Raw genomic sequence first — 22,460 nt, 5'->3', positions numbered from 1 at the left:
GCAAAGCCTACGCCTCATGTGCTCTTAGAACAACAGATAATTAACTGAACTCGCCGATTTAGGCAGCAGTTGAAGCAAAACGTATAACACATTAAGGCTGTCAAAATCGTTTGTGTAATTAGCAGCTCCACGGTCCCGTACCTCAGGCAGTGTGAATCGCTTGCGGTTCGCGTTGGTGGCGTTGATAGGTAAGGTAGCAAGTATGCTAACCTTGTGACAATGCTTTACCTCGGTTTTATAAGTCAGTGGAACTTACACAAAAACCCACTATATTCTACAATTTTACTACAGTCAAAGTAAAAATGCTGTCCATGCCCACAAAAATATTGCGCTGTTTATAGTCAATATGCGAAATGGCTTGAGAATGGTTTTGTTATGTTCGCTCTGAAAATTCCAATATAAAAAATGCTCGCTCTGCTGGTCGACTAATTATGGAGAAAAGTTAAGCAATGAAGCATCTGAGTAACAATAGCATTGCAAAAAAAAAATACAACATCTACCATCAAACGCTCTTTTTTTTAAACCATTTGAAAGAAGCTAACTACAAAAAGAGGCGGTACGTTCGATGCAAGAAAAAGTTATTCTATCGTACTGCCGTTTGTGCAACTGTACAGGGAACAATATCAAACCGTTGCTAAAGCGATTCATCACGGCTGATGAGAAATAGATAGCACGCAACAATACAATGTAATCTGTAGCGGAACAGACTGACAGGCGACTTCATGTATTTGGTCGAATGACTCAACTTGCTACCAACAACCTACTGCCAACAAGACTACAACAAACCATTAAAAAGATCGACCAAAACTAATGGATAGAAAAAAAAAAACGTTATCTTCTGCCATGGCAGCGCCAGACCATATAGCCACTTTTCGATAGCTGCTCAGCAAAAATTGAGCTTTCATGCATTTGTCACATAGAACGGATTTTGCATCAGCAATAGATTATCATTAGTTCTGGTCTATGTAGGATTTTCTTAATAGTGTTCATTTAGTTTCAATAAAGGGATGCAAAGGTCACTTGTCCTAGTCTTTTGCCCAGAGGCCACGGAAGTTCCTTAGCCATAGAAGGACAGAAAATGGTAATCTTCTTTTTAAAATATAAAACATACTTTCTATAATTTCACTTTGGCTGGTCAGTGTTTTTCTCCCGATGACGTAATAAGTATTTGAATAGAATCAGGTATTTCAACAACATATTTTGCATGTGCTAAAAGTGTCATTTCTGATACTCATTTCTTTTTGATACAACCATTATGTACTGCTTCTATACGAGACTTTAACCACTAACTAGCTATTTTCAAACATGCAAGACTTCCTTACTCCGCAAAAAACTTCTTTAATGATCAAGCGATATTGGTAGCCGTAAACTTGTTAAAGTGTCGCTCAATACAGAGAATCCAATAGAATTTAGTTAGTAGCCAAAAAAAGACCAAAAATGCAAGGGCCTAAATGGCCAAAAAGTGTAAGAGGACGCAAATTATTCGCGAAAAGATTAACAGTTGTAGTTTATCTAAAGGACCTAATAAAAAATTGATAGTCATCTATTTGGAAAGGCCATTAAACTCTATATCAGAAATGTATGTATTTAATAAATTACTTACTAATGAAATCATCTTGATGAATTTTCTCTAGACCCTTTGATTCCAAACTCTATTGAGAATTGTCCGGTTTGCCTCGTTCTTGAATTCCTTAAAAAAATGGCAATAATAAAAACCGTAAATTTCTTGCAAAAAAGAAGCTTTTGGCCTTAATGCGCGGTAAGTTCGGGTAATAGCTGATCTTCGCTGAAATTTCGAAAAAGACGCTCTGTTTCTTTGCTATGATAAACTTATCGCTTTACGCGAGGCACACCAATGCACGCTTAGATAAGTAACCAGGCAAAGTTTTCTCTTTTTTTAATTCGATTACGCCATTTTGTGTAAGCTTTGATGTTTTCGTTTAAGCGATGTAGATAGCCTCCACCATATTTTTCTATCGTATGTTATATAAGATACTTGACTATACATACTGAGTAATTAATAGGCCATTCTGAGAGTACCAGCCTACTAAAATTTAGGTAGCAATCAGTTCCAAAAAATCTATCTATTATTTAATTTAATCAAGAATCCAATTTAATTATGATATAAAACACCTTAAATTGTTTCATATATAGTAATTTCACAAGGCGGATAACGCTAACCCCTTAATTTTCAAACGTGCAGTTTAGGGTTTTCAGATAAATTTAAGCTCTCTCTATAAGCTCTACTAAATTAGTTCAGACGTGAACTTATTCTCTGTATGAGGTTGGTCTTCGCAACGGGCTATAAACTAGTCGCCATAAGGAGATTGCGAAGAGCTGTAAGATAGAAGGATAACTAAAAATCATCCAAAAAGGCTCACTTTGATCACATTTAAACCTTTGTATCGTTCACCGATACGTTCTCCTTTTTCTCTAGTAAATCATACGTACATGTACTGTACATGCTCATTCTTAGACTATTAGTCTATATAAAATTTAAAAAAAACGTTAGTATCTATTTACCTGATCGTTAGATTGAATTATTAAAATTCACAGGGAGTACAGGATAGTTGGCCAACCTTGAAGGTTTAATTCATTGATGCCATAAACTGGTTGTTCTCTCACTCCTGCTTACCGCAATACACAAATGTGTTTTGCACAAAAAAAAGGCAGGAGTTTTAGCAGGAGAAGGACAATTAAATAGGACTGAAAAGCGAAAATAACTTGCCGCCTGTGCCAAAGCTATATGCAGCTGTAAATGTCGTTTTAAAAATGTTTGTCTAATGGTAAAAGAAATCTTTGTATTACCTGCAGCTTTTGACTGCCGGAAAGAGCCCATGGGAGTGGTAATTCCGTGCTGAGAAAAAATACCGTCTGACCGAACCCACGTCTAGACATGATTTTCAGGTTTGAACTCCTTAACAAATATCGGTGACTCTTTTGCGGCACTACCTGAGTAGTGCCTTTTGAGGGTAATATGTATAGACAAAAAAAAGTCCTAGCTGTTCATAGAAACCAAAAACTTAATTACGAGGTGTCAGGAGCTTCAGCTGTACAGGGTACTAAAAAAAGAAAAGGCTATATGGAGAAAGATAGGTCATAGTTGTTTACTAAGGCAGAATGTCTACGCGAAGATGGGTTAGAGCTCTTGTGTAACGCAACTCAATTAAGCTATGCTAAACTCGGCTATTTCAACGATATTGCGTGCATTATCTCTCTGCAGTTAAATAATCTCCAAATTATGACAGCTAATAATAATGACTGCGTCCAAGAAAAAGGCCCAAAGCCTATTGCAGTACCTTATTAGTGTCAATCGATCAGATGTCAGAGCTTTTTATCACTATCGAGGAACAAAGCTGACCACTGTTTCAAAGTTGTGTACTTTGTATCCTACAATGATGCATGCCGCGTCCCCCAGTAATAGTAGCATCAAACGCAAGGCGATTTTCTCTCCGGCTGCACGACTGCCTTTGCAATAGGGACGGGTTTCTTAAGCCAATTTTTCCAAGCTCAATTTATGTTTTGTTGTAGAAATTAAAAAAATATATATATTCTGTATTAGGTTACGTGTTCTTCGCAGTGATTTTTCAATAACATTTTTTACACGGCAGTACTCAATGTAATGTTTCGGCGACTAGATAATAAGTATATTTCTATTTAACTATTATTATTATTATTACCTTATGAAACTACGTTACACTTGCAGTTATCATTTTGATTACCATATATATTCTATTTAATGAAAAAGGACATCTATATCATCAATTATGTGTGACATCGAACATGCCGATCCCTTGAAAAGAAAACCGTACATGCCTACTTCCGTCAAGATACTGTACTAAGGCTTTGCGCCACTCTACCCCATCCATTTGAGATTGAACTACAATAATCAGTAGAAGTGTAAGGATGAAAAACGGGTCGCATTCGAGCAAGTGCGGCGGTTACAACTAAAACCAGACTGAATCGAAGCGCAAAAATGAAATATTTTAAAGTTTTTATTGATGTTTCTCTCTAGCGTAAAAAAGCACCACGTAAATACGTATTTATCCAGACATGGCGACCAATAAACCACAATAGATACTCGAGTAGAGACACTTATTAGTTCCAGGAAACTTTGCGTCATTTCTGTGCGTTCACGGCAACAAACACGTACGTTTCCATATCATAAAACAGCAAACCCTCCAGGCGATCACAGAGCTGCTATAGGTATGCAGGCACAGGATACGCCAGAGGACATTTTAAAGGCGTCTGCCTTACGGCAAAGTACCTTTTGTGTAATCCAAGTATACCGACCCTTCTCATTTTTTCAGTACAGTCTGACAGTAAATTCTATAAATGAGAGCGGAGAAAAATCCCGACGAGTGAGGCAGCGTCTGCAGCGGCAGTTGATGCGCTGGGGGAGTAAACGTGCTGAGAATTACAGAGTCCGATATCGACTTTCTTACTACATGCTGAACTTTTGAAACAAGGAGGTGAAAGTCAAACTCCACTATAAAACTCAGCTGGCTCTATGGTGCGTTAGCTGTTTAACTCCTCCAAAGCCCACTTGCTTTGCAACAGCAGGGTCTGTGCGAGCGTAAAATGAAAAGGAGACATCTCTGGGAGAATGTTGCATCTTGTCCTGACCATATTTGTAGACACAATGAAGCAGAATTTAGCAATAGCTATCGGAAAGTATAAGCTATTTCTCCCGGACTCTGCATAATAATGTGGAGTGCAATGCAATATTTTTGAAGTTTTATCTCAGGCGTATTGATAGAATCGTTGTGTTATAGAGAAGCCTGGTTTACGTAGTCACATGGGTACGAGAAATATAGCACATTTATGAGATCGCGACTGTTTAGTTAAAAACACTGGATTTAGTTTAACTTCAAAAAGAATACAGCCTCTATGCACATTATTGCAGAGCGACATCTTGGAAAGCATGGAATCAGCTTTGCACGTATGGCGGAGCAGTTTTGTAAAGATAGTGCGCTTTGTAACGCTTTTTTTCTAACCAGATCGAAGGTAGACGTGATATTAATAGTATGGGTGCTTTAATGTTTCGTTTTGTCATGTCGTAAATTGTCATGTACGTATTGCTGAGATTGATTTCGATGGTTCCGACAAAACTGGGTTAGCACGGAACTCTCTCCCCCAAACGTACTTCGGTCAACAACTGAACGGCCATCCTTAAGTTAGAAACTGCAATTATATCAACTTTCACCTTGTCGTTGCGGGTTATATGCAGCGATGGCTGCGGCAACAATTGGTGGTGTTGAATTTTTTTTACGGCAGCTTTAGATTAATTCCCAAAGCGGAGGCAATGATACCATGACGAAATAACGGGCTTCACGAATATACTATACATCAACTGACATCTCGCTATAAACCGCTTTTAGGTCTACTTGGATGGAACGGAGATGGTCCTAGTCATCAAGGATCTAAGAGAGCAGCATATTCAAGCTGCATGGTATTAACCCAAAATCAATCTCATCGAAGGAGTTACAAGCATATAGACCCGGCGCATACGTGTTTTATTTGATATGGCCTCTTTATCTTTATCTTAGCATTGTTGATTGCTGCCATTATAAAGTGAACTTATGTCAGATGATGTACACTTGCCCCTTTGAAGCTTAACAGTCTAAGATGCTACTCTCAGGCTAAATTCAATAAGAATTATAGAAATGCCACCACTTTGTAAAATTCGTCTGCCGCCGCATCACCTGTCGAAGCTGTCATACAAGACATAAGTAACTTGCTTTCCGAAATCTGACATCCCTATCGGAAAATGGAGATAAACCTGCAAAAAGGTCCATTTAAAGTATTTTCGTCTAATCTATCTAAAGAACAAAATAGACCAAAGATATTTAACGGAACATTGAAATACTATTATTGCCTTTCGTAGAAAGCCTCCATTATTTTATAGCGATGATAGTTTTTTTTTCTCTATTTAAGGTCGAACCAGGTTCAAGTTGGAATTTCGTTGGTGTGGAAATGTCCTAATCTTTGACGTGTACGCGACGTATGTCTAATGACGCGGTTGCCTTTTTGTTTGTTTCAAATCAAATCATTGTCTAACTGAAGCCTAAGGACGCCATCTTGGTTATCAGAATGATACATCCCATTTCCGTCAATCTGAAACGAACAGTAGGTGTGCGTCTGTGCGGAATCGTATGAGCAGTTTCTCGCGAAGAATGTTCCGAGCTCTCCACCCGATCGGGGTCCGAACCTGAAATTTTGGTCAGAGATCAGCACACCCATTGTTTCTACACTATTAGCTCGTAGTCTGGTCCCACGTAGTGTCAGCACCCGTCTTCCTGCCCAAGTGGTAAATCATTGGGCATAGAATAGTAATAACAATATTCTATGACGGTTTACGTGGCAGTGAATTAAGATTACCGTTGTCAGAATAGCCGGTTATTTGTACTGGCAGTGTCGCAGATGTAGACTGTGACAAATTTTAGATAGGTGTTAAATTTCCGTCGCATTTTTAAGAGGTCAAAGCTCCAGAGTCTTTCATCGATTTTTCAACCTCGACCAAACATTTCCGATAGACATTTAGCGTTATGCCCTTCTGAATACGTTTTACGTTTGGAATATTCGATATATCAAGTCACAGGCTTAGCTGTGGAACTTGCAGGTAACTAATTTCGCTATGCTCTTAACGATTTGCTACAATCACGAATGTTATCGCAAACCCAGTTATATGAAAGTATCAAAAAAATCCATAGTACCCTATTAATAACGTCTCTAGATAAAATCTATATTCGATACCTGATAGACTAATTAAAAGAAATTATTTCTCAAGTCCACTAAAGTGGGCTTCCTGGCTGCAGTGTATGAGCACAGCCCCAAAGCGCTTTATTCAACCAGCTTGGGCTGGTGACTGTTACATGCCATCGATGTCATTGAAGAAAAAAACAATGGGAGCAGTTTCTGAACATCGCTCACACCACATTCAAGGACTCTCGAGGTAAAACTTGAGAGAGAAAGAGGTAGGGAGTGTGGGCGATATGGGAAAAAAAACTGGCCTGGAAGATAATCTCGGTTGAGGGCAGCCATGGGTACAATGCAAATATTAGGCCTTCGAGAGTATTTATTCCAATATAATGATCGCCTAAAAAATATGAACTAACCTGGTCTATATGTGTAGAAAAAAGTTGTCATTTAAACATAACGATTTCAAGAGATTCAAAGAATCATCGCAACGATACAAAACGTATTACGGGTTATCTAAAATAAATTGGGCCACTAAGAGAAGTCTAGGTCACGAGCACTTGAGCTTAACAAAAACCGTCACTTTATCCGTTAGACGAATCGGAACCAATGTGCACACATCAACAATGATTTAATTATATACGCATGAATAGAAAAAAAAAAAAAATGCATCGTCTCCCTGATAGCAATATTTCCTCCGTGCATCACGATGTTCGAACGGCCCAATGGGCCCTGCCGTACTACGTCGAGCCTCCTGCACATGCACTGCACACATAATATCGCATAGGCAAACAAGACGTCTAGTCCCAGTTCCTATTAACATTTGGCTACCAAAAAGAGTCGGAAACGGTTCATGTTCAGAGGAGGCTCACCGGTCTATATGTTCAGCAAGTATTTGGAAAGCACTCGAAGTGCCAATGTACACTCAGCAGACGGTTCCAAGTCAGTGCGGTTGAGCGGTGCTATATTTTGATGGCGCCACAGCAGAGTATATGCTGAGTAGAAGGACTCTCAGGCGATGAAGGAACTAGCGTAGAGGCAAACCCTATGTTTCCTAAGAAAATCACTAGTCTCTGTGCAGGTCGCGGGGAACGTAAAACGCCTACGAACTAAATGAAGAACAGAGCTATACAGCTTTCAACGGACTGTTAAAAATTACCTCTGTCGAGTTTCACTCACGGCAGGTTTGATGAACGATTGATTTAAGTTTGAAAATTATAGAATGTGTTCGTATGAGGGTAGTTTAGAGGTTGATAGTATATATATACATATGTGTGTAAGGCATGAGGCATAAGGCAGCCCCTTTTAAAAGTCACAATGTGACCAAATTAAGTATGAAAGACAAATCAAAAGAACAGAATATTATCGTAACTGCTAGGAAATTTGAGCTCAATTTTAGAGTAATAAACATCTAGCAAAGTTCCTGATCTTTATTGCATCATTGAGCTTTCTTGCCAACGTTTCTAAGTATACGAAACTCATTAACGTAGAGGATATTTTGTGAATTTTTCCTTTTTTTTTTTGGTTCAATTTTAGGTTCAAGTAAAATACCTAATCGATTGTATTAAGCACTAGTCTATGATAACGACATGAACATTCAGAGGTTTAGTAATCATTAACGAGGCCAAAGAAGTTTGCGTCGAGAAGATTAGACTCGCGACTAATCAATTGCCAAGAGGAACTTGTACTTCCTCTAATAATGCCATCTCACATAAAAAGTGGGCAGTGACTGTTATCTTAAATTCGTTAGATAAAAAATTATTTTAAATCGAGCTGCCAATACAATATTCATAGCTTAATCACGCTTGCTAGTAAAAAACCTTTTTCGTTACTCCTACCGAGGCCTGATTTAGTTCATTTCTTTATCAGGTGCCTGTAATTAGGAGCCTTAACATATGAAATCTTCTGATATGAGACTTAACTTTTAATACCAAGCCTTATAGACGACAAATACGTGTGCATATCCTACATAAAGTTCGTGGGAATTTTCACAATACACATCTCTGAACTACGGTAGAGCCACGGATCGGTGGGCGCTTCATGAAATCTTTCCATCAGATTTGCACATATGTATACATACATATACACTTTACTCTTTTTAATCAAATCTGTTATATTGTATATGTCCAAATATGCCGGGGTTTGAACCGTTTTTCTTATCCAGACGTGTACCCTATGCCTTTGCACCGATAGTGATTTGATGAAACTATTGATCCGTTGCTTACAGAGCTGTCCTCGTCGAAAAGAATAACTGCAGAAAATGATCCCTGAAAGTTTGTCCTAAGTTCTCAAGTTTCAACTGGACCATTTGTGCCTTATTTGACATGCAAGCAATAAACTTAAATATAAGTCTTCAAGAACACTCTGCGCAAATTATGAACGTTATTAAAGCCAAGTTATTAGACGTTTACGTAAATTCGATGTTTAATCGCTTTTTCAATGTCTAGCTCCTGAAGTTGATACAGCTCACAACTGACCTCAGCCTGGTAAACGCACTCTGTGTTGCTGCATGAAATTACCTATGGCCGGCACAGAGGATGCCCGCCTATTTCGTGAAGTACTTACCAATTGCAAGACGCAACCCGCTACTTAATATATATATATCTAATATTATAAATGTTGGCAGTTTATACTATGAAAAAGATACTTGCAAGGTAACCTCGAGTTCATTTTGAGCCATTCAAGCGATGTACATAATAACATTGATTAAACCTTTACGTCTTTATTCCATGGCTTTTAGCTGTGGAGCATTCGTGGAGGTCAGTCAAAAACACGATAATGAAAATACGCTTTGTAAACTCATGAATTAGCAACAAGGCTGATGACACTACGATACGTTTTCAACTACGGTGCTCGTTGTTTGTTGGCACACAATGTACATACAGGTAAAGGATATTTTCCACGTCTATAAAAGTGTACGAATTACCTGTACACTCTTTCATACCTCTTCATACCGGATTATAATATAACAGGCTCTTGTCACTTAGACGTTAACATTTCAGTAGCCGTCGAAGCGTATTAACGCCGTAAACATTGCATCTCCTAGATCTGCCGAGTTGTTCCAAAGAATATTTAACATATATTTCTACCTCTAGCCCACTTGTTATTTCAACTCTGTGTTTTTGTAATCGTTGTGTTCCCATTTCGAAGGAATGAAGAACCTCTCCCGCACATGCGTCAAACACTCGACTACCTTCAGTTTGAAACGTCTATCAAGTTGGTCTATTAGAGCCAAGGTCACGGCTTCAACAGCTTTTACCCGTTGGCTTGTTAGCTTTCAGATCAGCTTTGCTCAACTTAAATATAGCTGCTCTTGGTTTCTTTTGGACGATCCTTCTATCAGCGTTCCATGGCCACCGAACAAGTTGACTTTTCCCATGTTTACGCAAATATGTATATTCTCTTTCAGCCTGTTTGACTTTTGTCGTACTACTTGCTGTACAACTGTCACGGACCGTTAATTTGAAAAGCGGAAGGTCCGAAGTATCCGTTGAATTTATTGAACATGTTGAGCTAGCCGAACAAAGGGGGCTCGACCAATTGCGTTCTGCAGCAAAAGCCCATGTCTAGTACGAAACAGGAATCGGTCTTGCTTTTTTTGCACGACAATCGGCAATTTTGCCTACTGATATGTTTCACTGTTTCGGTCGACAAGTACTACCAGTCTTATGGGTAGACGAGTTTCGTGGTGATTTCAAGATTAAAAGAAAGCTACATATAGATAAGCCCTCTTTTAAAGACGTTTCGTTTTGGATAACTCTTGCCGCGCTATATCTGATTTGATCACTAAGAAATTAAGTGGAGGGGAAAAAAAAAATAGCAGAACACATTACGGTGGTAGGATGTTGCCTACCTCTTAAACTTAAAAAATGTTCAGAGAAAAAAATATTACATCTGCTCGAAAAGTTCTGTCCATAAAATAAATCCTTAGATACATAACATTCATTTTTAACGTAAAACATAAGCAGCTACATAATATGTATCATGTAAAACAATATAACTTTAAATAGTCTAGAATGTATGCACTATTATTAAGCTGTTATAGGCGAAAGGCTTGAAATTGAATGACTTTTGAAAAAGTTAGTGTGAAATGATTATTTTTAATATGTGCTAGAGGTACCATCCTTTTACGTACCTGTTCCAGTACGCTAGCAGTTTCCGAACAGCCATGTACCGGCTGTTCGCGTTCCCGTATGTAATTTCTCTATTCATGGCTTTTTAAAGTAAACCGTTAGAGGTATGTGCTTGCCCGCCAGTTGCAGTTCCCAGGCTAAGAAGGTCGACACTTAGATCGCGAAAATAAGCCTTGAGGCCCGCCTTGGACACTTCTCTACTTAGTCCAACAAGTGAATAGGGCACGACGATAAGAATAATGTTGTCAATTGCCGTTCTAGCGGTCCATGAATCTTTTGAGGAACTCCGTATAGCGAACTGTCTTATATGCGGCGACTGTCCCGTACTAATAAATGTTCCTGATGTCTATTGCAAATAGCATCATCACTTTATGTCCAAATTTAGTGAATATTGCCACCGAACACGACTTTTCCTCGAAACGATGCATTGTTTTGCCTAGTACCCCTTCAGCTGGCAGTAGAGATTAAAGTACGCCTCGTCTATGATGACCATTTAGCCCAAGCGGGACTAAAGCTTCGCAAATTACACGTAAAACACACCGTATGCATTTCCAATTGGCCAGGAACATTTTTACTCAGTTTTCACATTTTCAGTGTTTGGGTTGTAATTTTGTAACACGTTACATATAGAATGCCGGTTTTAGGCGAAAGGTCTGCTTTCGTGAAAAATCAACCTTGGACTGCGGCGATGCGTTGTAGCTCTTCTGTTTTCGATACCTGGTCACCTCCTTGCTAACCTTTACTACTTTAATTTTTGCGCTTCAAACGTTTACATACTGGGTTTCCGTTTAAACGCTCCTCTCTTAATGTCTTCAACAACCTTCGATGAATTTTCTCAGCGCTTTTTTACCCTTCGAAGAATAAAAACTTTACCACTGAGTGTTGATTTTAGAAGCTAAAAGATATTTTTTTTTGTGAACTTATCTTTCCAGCAGTAAACTCAACCAATTATTACTGAGAAGTTTTTAGAGGATTAGAATATAGCCGAAATTCGTCTGCTAGCAGTGCGCAGTTCAAAAGTTAGTCATAATTTCAAAATCCTATGGAGTACAGTGTGCTCATAGTTAATAACTAGAGGCGAAGTAACTTGCAGTTGCAAAGGTGTCGCAGGCATAACAAGGATAAGTGCCAGTCATAACTGTATTGTTAGTTTGAAGCGCTGACACGCTCATCTCTCGCTCGAGTTCCGAATCGCTTGACTGTATTCGCGCCACCCAAACCTTCATGGACAATCGAGAAAACAACGTTTTAAACGGCTTTATGTTTGTTCATACGCAAGAGTAACAATGTACAGCCCGTATGAGGCGCCTTATACATCTTTTCTAAAAGCAGTGACGGTACGATCATTGATGGCGCTTGATATGCAGAGCCGCGTGCTGTGATTTAACTCCAGTTCATGGATTACTAGATAAATAATAGCATGGACAGTTTATCAGAAAAATTTATAGAAAAAATATCGCTAAATATTAAAAGTTCCTACTCTCTTGAAGAATATAAGCCAACGTCATAAGTCAAACGAAAGGCGGGCTGGTCGCATGTCTATTAAATGCTATTATTTCACTGTTCGTTTAACTGCAGTTACGTGTCGAAACGAACTTCTAAGTTAATTGCATTAAGCGCGCTGCTCAGGGATGGCTATCAAATTTTGACTTCATTTAATATTACTATGGGATTTTACATTTACGTACATGCATGAATGAATTAGTGCTCACTTACTATTATTCTTACCGTTGTATATTTGAACCGACCGGAATTTTTTTTTTTCTAATTTTTTATCCTACGAGTACCTAATTATTTGATATATACTGTTTCCTCTTAATAAGGAGGTGTCAAGCATTGGTCTATACGAACTACCTTCACTCACTGTGAGCTAGCAACGTAAACGATCGAGTCTTATTCATAATTTTCTAGTGTTATTAAGTTCAAGTTAACATCCTTTAAAAAATAATAAGCAGCATTCAACTCTAATTCGAAAACAATTAGAAATAGTCTACGCACATAAAAAGTGGAATAGCGTAGTGCCGTCTCAAGTAACTTGAACGAAGCATTTTACAGAAATTCTGTTTCAACGTTTTTTTTTTCCTAGTCCTCCTCCTTTTTTCATAATAATAATAGAGAGTGGAAAAATGGCACATGCGCGAAAAGAACGATTTCTCATAACCTAATTGTGACTAGGTAATACCACAAGAACAGGTCAATTGACCGTTTCAATCTTGCTCGTATTACCTATTGGAAAACCTCTAACGGGCTTTTTCTACGAACAAGGAACAAGCGTGCAACCTAAATTAGGTTTGCTAACAGAGGACTAATTTGTAAAACTGTTTGACTATTCTCAACAAAACGTTGTTCTTGACACAGATAGATACCTCTAGAAATCCAGGGACGCAGATTCAGCTTGTTAATTTTAGGCAGAAGAAAATCTAATTGCGTAATTTCTCATCGAATAGTAATCAGCCCTCATCTTAAATTAAAACCTAAATCCTTTTATAGATTTATCAAGGGTGTACAACATATATCTAGCTAGATATTGTTATGTAGACTCAGTTGAACCCGTTTTGTAAAAACTAGCTCGCTAAATAATCGTCTATCAACATATTATCCATCCATGTTGATTTCAGCTGTTAACTAAATCATTCGTCGATCAACGATAGGTAATGCTTAACGACAGTAGCAAAGATAAAACTTTAAATATTTATTTAATATACCTGAAATCAATGGTCCGTTCTATTATAATAATCTCGTATTGTTTTGCTGAGTGTCTATAGCGGGACTTCAGCGATAACTTACCCATACGAAAGGCGCTATAGGCTCGAATGTTCAGCTCGTTGACTCTGTTTTTGTTCTATAACTCTTTGAGGTAGTTCGGCGACTGATTTTAGGACTTTCTCCATAGCTATAGTTTGCCACCAAACGATTTGGATTAGCTTTCTAGGTCATTTACAAACAGTGTCGTTTACTCGGAGCATCCATTAATGTGCATTAGATATACTGTGCTCTGATGGTGGTCAATCGACTGTAAACAACGCTACTCAGATACGTCTTTTTAATAAAACAAAAAAAAAAAAAAAGAAATACACTGACGAACACATTCGCATCATTAGGTTTCAGCTATTTAGTATTACTCCCTTCGTGGCGCTAGTCAGGCCTAGGACACACCCTGGCTGAAACATCCTCTACTAGGATTGCAACGCCGCGAAGACTCCTGGTAGTAAGTAACTCGGACGATCGTCGTCAGTTGTATTGTTTCTGGCTACTAACATGTCGATATTGCGACTTCTATTAGCAATAAGAATAGTATCTGACAATTCTCAGAGTGTAGGTGCGTCTAGGCGTGTGAAAGTAAGTGTGTGAGCAAGAGCTTCCTTAATAACATGCTCGGTGCACAAGAAAAGAAGCCTTGCTTAGCTTAGATATCAGGTCCGCCTGTCTTGGCCCTGCTGCCCTTAGGCCACCTACGCGGATGTCTAAACCACTGCCGTCTGAGGGTCAACCTTGGCGAACTTCCCTGCCAGCTGAAAGAAGTTTTTGGCAAATATATTGTCACATAGGATGGACGTTTTTTACCGCTACACAACGGGGATCAACTTGAGGATGTAATACACAGACTAAACGAAGAGAAAATCTACTAATCGAATATTTTAATTCTGCGTATGTCTATTTGCTGCGTGCGTGCTGCGGGCAACTTTACCATATTTATAGCCAATATATATACCTCTGACAGTTGGAAAATCTTTAATTTATATATGTTAAAGTAGCAAATCATTACAGGATGGGAGTTTAACTCTGTGCACCCTGGGATAACTTCTATACTAGCATTAGTGGATAAAGCTAGTCAGCGACCAGAATAGTTATTTATTCAAACTATGAAGAATTTTTTTTTGTCCCATGCTACATACTGTCGGAACTAGAGGCGACGCAGAAGAAAACAGGTCTTTATTTAATAATGTATTTCGCCAAAAAATAGCCAGAACTCGATACTGCTTACAACATAATATAGTCGAAATAGAAACAATATCTTTTTGTAATGATCAGTTACCTTAACAGATACAAATTGAATACTTTTCCAACTATATATATATATTGCGCCTAAAAATGTCCCTTTGCAAAACAGGCACCTAATGAGCAAGCGGCCTGCTCGCTTTTCTAGATTTTCTCAAGCTTCCGGTATCCATTTTGGAGTCACAACTGGGTTAGATTCGGCACTAGACTCTGATAGCATATACGACTCTCCCGCAGAAGATTCTTTCCAACGATCTTCACTTGTGACAGCGATCAATGGGACCCTTAAATACTATTATATTAGGATATGCAAATGTTCGAACCCAGCTGAAACTGGTACTAAGTCCCCTGTCTCCCATTAAGAAAAGAAACTATTAAATTCAGTTAAATATTTACATATATATATAAAATAACTGAAGGAAAGAACATTTCGAAATGATTTAAATGAGATTCTCAGTACTAATCAAATCCAAAACGTGCGCCGAGGTGTGAGGTTGCCATCACGGATCTATTCCCTAAAAAACAAAAACATTATCAAAAAAAAGAACAAATCTCAAATAAGCAATGCTTCGTTAGACGATGTATCAAATTAGTTCTAGCCTGTTAAAACCCCATTCTAGACGTATTGTTAGTTAGAGGTACTATAATAGCTATATCAAAGTTACATTTCTCATGAGGGCTAATTTTACCGAAATAGTCTATACCCCTTTTAGTTTGGGGGTTTTAGTGGTCTCCGACATATCACAGACAGAGATTTCCTTACCGCTTAACCAAGCGTAGGCTCTAGTTTTGACCGTTCTGTGTAGCCGCAGGTGACGGACAGGGGGGTACGCTCACGTACTTTGACAAGAAGTGAGAATGAGTTTTGTGTGATAGAAGAAAAACATCAAGAGAGTGGTTGAAGCTTGTGTCGTTTAAGAAAGCTAACTTCAGCGGCAAAGTTTACCAGTAGAGATATTATGGGATTGGCCATGACGGCAAAATTGGCTGAAACCAAACGGTACGCACGTAAATAGTTTTGAGCTCACTTAGCTGGAACGTCAGGCGTCACGCGACGGTGTCGAAAACGTTACCGTTGAATACGCGCGAGGCAGGAAATCGTAAAAATAACTCATAAGACATAGTCCGAACTAGAGACTGGCATCTGTGCTCGCGTAGATAAGACTAAAGGCCGTCTTTCTCCGTCTGTTTACACCATTCAATCGTGTGTTTGATATATGAATCTCCTTGAACTATTACACCTTGTAGCTGTTTTTCATAGTTAACTTAAAATTATTAGAAACTCTGAAATATGTATAAGGGAAAATCGTGAGTAATGGGACATTTTATGCTTGTGACCGGCGTTCGTATTGGATGCTACAGTTCGTATTGATATAGAATGATTTATATGTAATTTAAAAGAAAAAAAAAAACAATTTTTCTTTTAAAAAAACAATTTTATATCTTCGCGAGTGCCGACTGCCGCTGAACTTTTACAAGACTCGTTGGCGTTTAGGATGCCGCCGCTGATGATTTGGACCTTTCAACATACGGGAAATACATGATGATTTTAGCACGTGACAGTTCTTTGCGATACCTAAAATCATTAAATCCAGTTTCATGGAGAGATTTGTACGAACGCAGTAAAACTGTGTCGGCGTATCATTTTCTCTGCTCATAGCGGCGATTGAGACACGATACGGATATCATCCACTCGGCTAGTTTTATAGCGAGACTCGGCGCAACACCTACCTTTACGTTCAATCAGGTACACTAACGGATAAGATCCCCGAAACTTTTTTGATTTCCTAAAATATGTTCAACGTTTAGCTATGGTTACCTAGCGTGAATGTAGTCACATCCGCTGCCTGTACCGTGCTCGATCGATATTGATTTTTACTGATCGCGTAACGAACGGTGACGACCAGTGGGGAAAAACCGATGTCGCTAACTGCCAGGCCTCAGATGCATTTGTTTTTTTATCAGCAGATAAAAAAAAAAAAAAACACCATCTACATCGATATGTCATCTTGGTATAATCTATGCATGAATACGTAAAGCCGATAATAAACCTTGAATAGGTTCATGTTTGACTTCACGAGTTCATACGTAGACAGTTATGAGTTTTCATTAATGAAACATACGTTGTTATCGATAGTAGCAACACTTGGAGCGAGCTAAAATTTAATCAGTTTAGCTCTATTTACACAGACGTATGGATCTCATATATGTTGGACATATCGCTTGCCTTTTCGACATGTTTCTTTTATTTACGAGAGAAGCTAGCTGCTGATAATTGTCGCAATAGGATTTCTCTCTCAGTTGTGATTTATTCCGCAGGAGAACAATTACGTCCAGAATCGATTTCGTTCGTCAAAAGCCACGCTTAGATTATAGTTGTGAGTCGTCGCTGCAACAAGGAGGTCAGGGTTCTGAAGTATATCATTGCAGGCACGCACGCACGCACGCACGCACGCACGCACGCACCGCGGAGCTGGAGCTTATCTTGGAAAATCGTTAGCCTCACCGGAAGCCAGTGTTCTAGATTCTATCTAGACTCTTCTGAGTCTAGATGGAATCTATTCGCTAAAAGTCACGTCGCGTGATCGTTGCGTCTCTGCACGAATTCTTTTTATAGCGGTACAATAAAACATCATTCACGTTACATCTTCTCATGTGATAACAACTAGTTAGTTAACAAATTATTGGTAACACTTTGTTCTGGTGCGGCCGACCGGATGTGTCATATCTATTTTCAACAAACGGGTCAACACTCCGCTTTTAGTACTTACGATAGACGCAGTCACAATGCATGGTACTCTTCGCAGTGATGCCTTTATCATTACGATGTCACAGCCTAAACAACCGCCTGCGTTTCTAATGTCTCCACTGAATACATTCAACCGGTGCTATAGAGATACTGTGACACATTACTTTTATTTGTCCAGATTCGTACTACCTATGAGTTCACCGCCGTCGAAAGTTTCCTTTCATCGCTCGTACGCTCGGACAGGCGACGCCGGTTAAGGCTGAAATAGCCCCCGTAGCGTGTCGTCGTCACAGACGACTTGAGAATAAGTCACGATAAAGCGCCAGCGTCTTGACAATGCTGTGTGAAATATTTTACATCTGTTAGTATTGAGTTGTTCCACTGGCCTATGAGTTAATACCAAATGATCTCTATGTTTACAAACTAGACAATTCTTTCTTCATAAAGCTGTTTAAACGCACGCGAAGTAATGTCACGTACCGATTTCCGACGTAAGACAAGACCCTTGTGGAATCGACACTAATAGTAAAAGCTAAGTCAGGTCTCCAGTAAACGCTTATCGAACCGAGAATCCGTTTTTGTTTCATCTATTCAAAATTACCCCATTTAAAATATACGTATCGGCAAACAAGAATTCTATTAATTATAGAAATAGCAGTTTCAGAGTCCCAGCTGGCGATCATACCCAAAGTAAAGATAATATACTGTGACATTTTTAAGGTATTTACAAACAGACATTTAAGGCAATGAACAGATCGACATGGCGCATTTCGTAATGTGCTTGCCTTCTTATTAGCTCCTTCAGCAATTCCTAAATGATGTATTAGATAATTGTCAGTCTTCTCCAGCTATAAGAACTTTTCTATGAATCAGCCTACATACAGCTAATTTCCCCGGACCAAATAGCTGATTGTTTACTTAATAGCCAGCTCATGTTTGTCCTTTACACGTAGATATCTGCTGTTTTAAGGCATCTTCTATAAAATACCCGTGCTGAATGGTGATATTATCAAGGGTTGCTTTCTGTTTACATGTGTCTGTATTGTAATTACGAAGCGGTATAGAAGAGGACTTTTGAAGATTTTCCAAGACTCGCCACATGTTTATCAGGTAAGTAGAGGTCCGGCCCATCGTTCTTCCCAGAGGAACCATGTCTCTTGTAAACTCGGCAAGGTTGCTTACTATGAGGACTTTTTGTTTGCTTTTATAGACCCTTTATTTTTTTTTCTAAGTAATTTCATCTTGCTATCATTTACATTCATTTTTCGACTTCTAGTCGTGTCCTCCGACTCGAAGTAACTTGGAAATGGCCAAGTACGCTGCTCATCGAATTGAGTATTTCGTATGTCGAGGTATACTACGACGGATATCGTAACTCGAAGTTCTGCGGCGAGGAAGAAAATTACGTAGTGTTTTATAATAATAAAAATGTTTTGCACAAAGCTCTTGGCACGAAACAAGCTATAACAACTCTCAGGATAGATTTCTCCGAAATGGATTTCGGCAATTAACTGTCTCTAGTTAGACCTACTTGAAAGCTTCTGGTGTATTGTATAAAGCCAGACAATCAAACTTAGTTAATGGCTGCGCCCGTATACACGACAAGCTAGACATTTTGCCAACGGCTTCGAAAAACAGATGCAACCGATTAAATCAGTTACATTAATGTCCTTTAGTAGGCCACATGTGTTGAACTGTGTGCATGCGTAGAGTTACTTTTCGCCCTTGGAAATGATTTAATCATGGATATACTCACAGGAATGTTCTGTTAGGATTCTATGATTAAATACTCAATTCGGTGAGTAGTATTAGCCCCTCCATTCAGCAGTCCGAAGTTAAAGGCTACTAAGGCAGGAGAGAAACGATATCGAATGAAATATTTCCCTAGAGAGATTAGTACGAGGGTTTCGCCCACAATTTCAGTGCTAGTGCGGCTCCCCTAATAGTATACGAACTCTATATATATATGTATACATATATACACATGCACACATCTATATATCTATATATATCGCCATATTATGACGTCAACGTAACTAGGTTAGCTAGCAGAAGTAAGGAGGCGGCCCATTCGGTTTAGAAATAGAATAATTGAGCCGCATTTGGAAAATATATACAAATCAATGTAACGCATATAGGAATCGATATTATTTCACTCTTCGATTCGACATCTTTTTTGCCTTGTTTGTGTTCTTTTGTTGGGACCTTCTGCCGGCGAACGCAAAGAAATGGCCATGTACGAAAACCACAACAATGTCCTTCTCACACAATGCTGATTGATACACCTGGATAATAATAACCTGTTCGAAAAGGTAGATTTATGGTCTAGGGACCTTAATAAATAAGCCTCTGCTCTTATACTGTGCAACTATATAAATATATATATCAGTGCTATTTTTTGTTTTTAATCTCCATTGGACTGAACGCTAATCTTTCGTTAGCTCTATATTGATATATCTGATATAACACATGTTGATAGTCTAGAAGTATGCATTTCCCGTAGCCGTGGTGGTTTCCTTGGGTAGGTCAGCGCAGAAATAGATAATAAGCAAGTCTTAATTATCCATACCTCTGCACTCCTACCACGAAAACGTTGTTGATTTCTGATTGAAAATTAATAATAATATTACTAATAATTATAAAGGCCGTATCAGATGTTCCCTATACATCGGTCCGATATTGACACGAAGGAGACCTTGGTCTCTAAAGAACTTAAATAGTTAGAATGCTACAATTTATTATTAATTAATAACTTCAGCCCAGTGTATCCCGTGTAGCGTGAGTACTTACTAGAACGGACTGATGTTGGCCAAGAGTCCCATCCATATTTCTTTAACATGTCTAATGTAATCCGCACATATATGGCAATTATAATGTTGTCGGCTAAGATGCTAAGGATTGCTCTCATCGAGAACGATCTGGTGCTCTGAATACGCAAGTACTCTTCACATCAACGACTGCATTGTCTCTTATGTCTGTGCGCTAGATCAGAAATGTTATCCATCGTAGATTTTGACGTATGAAATTTTTCAAATTAGAGAACTCTTACAACAAGGAGGAATAAGCGTAAATTTTACAAACAAAAACAAAGAATCACTTTAGTTACTCAATAGCCCTTACTAATAATATTTTGCGAGTAATAGTAGCCCTGTATTAAGGAATAAAGTTTGTTATTATTATATTAGAACTTGGCTAGTCCTCTGGAGGAGGTCTTCATCCTTCCGGATGAAGAAGCTTTCACCGAGCTTTAGTTCCATGGATTCAGTATTAATAAATGAATCGCATTGAATAGGCACATATTGTCCAACAGGCAAAAGTAGGCCCTGACCAATAATTCCTCCCAACAAAGAACTATCTAGACTAACTAAGGCAACATGATGAAAATAATATTTATGTAAACTGCATGTCGTTAATGAGGCCGGCTTCACAGGTGAAAATCTACTGCAAGCGACCCAGTGAAATAGGTGCTATACCATCGTATTCAACCGCGAATCTGCGAGACCTGCTGTTGCTTCTACTGCAACTAAAATATTCGCAGTTTTTGCAAGGGTAGTTGTTCCCGCGGGGCAAAAACGCATTCTATAGCCCTCCCCTGGACGTCACTACCAGCTGTAGTTGTGTCAGGAACAACTCGCTAATACACCCGTGCAAGGTAATAGTTATAGAGGCTTGAACGTTTGTAAGCACGGTGAACGGCGGAAAATAGGGGCGTGCCCTCGCCGGCTAGCGTCGAACCGCGCAAGAGCAACGTAGCAATCTTTCAAAAGGAGAGTTGGTCCGGATCAGAAGGCCTGTTTGCTGAAAGAAGTTCTTCCTCGTGATGTCGAGATGTGTATGAACAAAGGTTGCTTCAGGCAAGGGATAAGATTAAGATGAACTCTTCAAGATAGAACGTAATGGAACAATGCGTTTAGATTAATAAACAACGAATAGAAAAGAATCAAGACAAAACCCAGGTATTACTTCAGGTATTACTTATAAGTTCGTTGACTGAACTATCAATACACCGAAATATATCAATATGTGAAAATTGTCGAAGAACGTACTTTTTTTTTTAATTTATCCAATTGCTTTTCGGCTGTAATAGACTATACCGATAATAGCCAGTGTATAAAACTTTGAATCGTCATGAAGCGACGCTATCTCAGATTAGCTCGGATCAGAGCTTTCTGTGGTGATTGGGCTTGACAATGTGATAGGAATCGGCCTTAAAAGACTGCATTGTCTGATTGATACGTAATGTCGAAGTCGTGCAATAGGAATAATAGAATATTCAAACACGAGACCTGCTTTGTACATAATTTATATCGACAATGGCAGCGACTAGTGATAGGGCAACGTGACATTTTAGATGTTGGCAAAGGCGACAGACGCGCCGAAATGCTTACCTTCTTGGTTATATTATTATTTATTTTCCTTTTTTTTTTCTCAGTATTCTCATAATTAACAAGCCTGGAGGATAACGAAGAACGAGGATTTCGCAAACGTCTCATCAATGATGGAGCTCTCGGCTTAGAAGACAGTAATACGCGGTGATTAGGCTTGACGTAACATAATCAATATATAAGATGCAGACTATTCAAGCATTATGTTTAGGTGCTTGGTTTGAACCAAGCAGCGTGCCTAGGGACTTTTCACGGATAATAGGAAAGACCACAACCAATACAAGGTTATGCTACCTTGAGGTCTTCTGGGTGATTTTTTTAAATTTCTGCTATACTGATGAATAGTCTATATTCCTTACACACAGGGAAGTTCCAATTACAAGGGGAATTCTATGTGTCCATGTGCTTGTTACTGTAATCTAGAGGTATGAGACGTCTCTGGGACCCAGAAAAAGGAGCCTAAATGGTCTTTTTGTCTAAGACCAGTTTAGTAAT

General features: G+C 38.8%; 1 long non-coding RNA gene across 1 annotated transcript; it reads left to right on the top strand.

Moving 5' to 3' along the window:
* Window positions 1-17,853: 17,853 nt before the first annotated feature.
* On the top strand, window positions 17,854-22,145 carry LOC111264434 (uncharacterized). The gene is made up of 5 exons (XR_002682862.2): window positions 17,854-17,941; window positions 18,637-18,690; window positions 19,807-19,892; window positions 20,998-21,536; window positions 22,013-22,145. It is a non-coding gene; the product is annotated as an uncharacterized LOC111264434 (long non-coding RNA).
* The last annotated feature ends 315 nt before the right edge of the window (window positions 22,146-22,460 follow it).

This window comes from Varroa jacobsoni, unplaced genomic scaffold, assembly GCF_002532875.2.
Source record: "Varroa jacobsoni isolate VJ856 unplaced genomic scaffold, vjacob_1.0 scaffold_858, whole genome shotgun sequence".
Lineage (NCBI taxonomy): Eukaryota > Metazoa > Arthropoda > Arachnida > Mesostigmata > Varroidae > Varroa > Varroa jacobsoni.
Note: the sequence above shows the minus strand (reverse complement) of the source record. Positions and strands in the feature narration are given on the sequence as shown.